Source organism: Lagopus leucura, unplaced genomic scaffold (genome assembly GCF_019238085.1).
Source record: "Lagopus leucura isolate 7727_CA_CO unplaced genomic scaffold, USGS_WTPT01 Super-Scaffold_73, whole genome shotgun sequence".
NCBI lineage: Eukaryota > Metazoa > Chordata > Aves > Galliformes > Phasianidae > Lagopus > Lagopus leucura.
In genome coordinates this window covers 82,413,657-82,416,341 of record NW_024962252.1, presented here as the reverse complement: position 1 = coordinate 82,416,341, position 2,685 = coordinate 82,413,657, and positions in this window count along the sequence as shown.

The window sequence follows — 2,685 nt, the reverse complement described above, 5'->3', positions numbered from 1 at the left end:
CCCTCTGCAGGCGAAGGGGCAACGCCGGCGGGGCCCCGGGTTCGCCGGCGGGGCTCGGCCCACCTAACACCGGCAGCGGGCGCCAGGGGAGCGCCTCCTCCGGCCGGCGGGGGATTGGCGCCGGGAGGGGCACCCGGGAAGCCGCCCTCGCGCTGCGGAGGAACGGCCGGGCTGGGCGCTGGGAGAGCCGGCCCGGAGCTCCGCTGTGCGCTGGCGGCGGGAAGGGGGTCACGTCCACTCGCGCGCGCAGTGGAAGCGCTCGACCGCGCGAGCGGGGAGCGCCCGTGAGAAATAGGTAACGCAGCCCTTATCTAGAGCGACAGCGGGACTGCGAAAGGCACAGCCTGCAGACACAAAGCCAAGGGAAGCTGCCGCTCATTTCGCAGAAGGCTTCTTCCTAAGTAGGGCGCTAAGGTGCTGTCTGCGTTCCATCCTGCGCCCATCCTGGTTGTGAAATGGCAGAGGGGCTGGTGGTGTGAGGTAGCAAGGCCACCTGGTCGGACAGGCAGAAGGTCAACGGCCAGAGGTGTGGCCTCAGAGTCGTGTTGGGGCCTTGGCCTGTCCAGCACTGTCACCTGTGGTTTGTGGCACCCAGGTTAGGTTATGTTCTGGAGGCTGGACAGCTGGCCGCCATCTCCGAAGGCTTTAGGGTAATTTCCTGTGGTACGAGCAAAAAAATCTCACAGAACTGATGGAAAACTGTTATAATCAGACACATAAAGTGTTAGGATTCTCTCAATAACAAAGAAATCAAGCAGCAAGTAAAAGTTCCTGTTGCTGTCCTACAGTCTGAATATTACATCAACAACCATGTTGAAATTATAACAAAGCTTCTAACAGTAAACAAAGAAAAATAATAATAATAAAAACAACCTCTAAATTTATTCAAAATAATTACTATTTTAGAATTATAAAGACTAAACCTATTATTAAAATTATTAAAAAACAGCCAGACAAGAAACAGTCTGTACTAATGCAGTGTTGTAATGCTGTCTACAGCTCTCCTATGAAGACAGTTCTGAGGGATAGCCTCATTGTCGCCTTCCAGTACTTAAAGGGAGCTTAAAACTAGGAGAGAAATCGACTTTCTACATGGATAGATAAGTAATAGGACAGGGATGAAGATGAGATGATTTTGGACCTGCTCCGAAAGCTGGACACACACAGATGGATTGCACCCTAGAGAGCTGAGGGAGTTGGTGGATGTGGTTGCCAAGCCACTCTCCATCATCCTTCAACAGTCATGGCTAACTGGAGATGTCCTGTTGGACTGGAGACTGGCAAATGTGACACCTATCTTCAGAAAGGGACAGAAAGATGATCCTGGTAGCTACAGACCTATCAGTCTCACCTCAGTGCCGGGGAAGGCCACGGAGAAGATATTCTCAGGAGCCATCATGGATCAATTAAAGGTAAACCAGGGGATCAATTTATGGTAAACCAGGGGATCAGGCCCTGTAAGCGCGGGTTGGTTTATGATCTTGTTTCACAAACCTGATTTCATTCTGTGACAAGGTGACCTGCTTAGTGGGCTTATGGGCTACACCCTCGGGTGCTGAGGGAGCTGGCGGGGGTGATTGCTGAGCCACTCTCGGCCATCTATCAGCACTCCTAGTTAACTGGAGAGGTCCCAGAGAATTGGAGGCTTGCTGATGTGACTCCCATCTTCAAGAAGGGCCATAATGAGGATCCGGGGAACTATAGGCCTGTTAGCCTGACCTTGGTACCAGGGAAAGTAATGGAGCAAATGATTTTGGGTGAGATCACACGGCATGTGCAAGGTGTCCAGGGGATCAGGCCCAGCCAGCACGGGTTCATGAAAGCAGGTCGTGCTTGACCAACCACATCTCCTTCTATGACTGGGTGACCAGACTGGTAGATGAGGGAAAGGCTGTTGATGTAGTCTATCTAGACTTCAGCAAAACCTTTGACACGGTCTCTCACAGGCTTCTTCTGGGGAAACTGGCTGCCTGTGGCCTGGACTGGGGAAATTGCTGCAAGTTGTACCAGAGGAGGTTTAGGTTAGACATGAGGAAAAACATTTTCTCTCAGAGAGTGGTCAGGCACTGGAATGGTTGCCCAGGAGGATGGAGTCGCCGTCCCTGGCAGTGTTCAAGAGGAGCTGCAAGATATGGTTTAGTAGCTTGTGGTAGCAGTGGTAATGAGAAGATGGTGGGACTAGATGATCTTATAGGTCGGTTCCAACCTCATGATTCTGTGATTCTATGATTCTATGAATGAAGGTAAGGCTGTTGATGTGGTATACCTGGACTGCAGTAAAGCCTTTGACACTGTCCCCCACATTCTCATGGAGAAGCTGGCTGCCCATGGTTTGGATGGGTGTGGATGGGCTCTGCTGGGTGAAACACTGACTGGATGGTTGGGCCCAAAGAGTTGTGGTCAATCGAGTTAAATCCAGTTGGCAGCTGGTCACAAGTGGAGTCTCCCAGGGCTCAGTACTGGGGCCACTTCTATTTAAAATTTTTATTAACAATCTTGATGAGGGGACTGAGTGCACCCTCAAGTTTGCCGATTACATCAAGTTGGGAGGGAGTGTCGATCTGCCATGGAGATCTGAGTGGAGAAAGTCATTACAGAGGGATCTGGGTAGACTAAATCAGTGGGCCAAGGTAAACTGTATGAGTTTCAATAGGACCGAGCGTGAGGTCCTACATTTTGGTCACA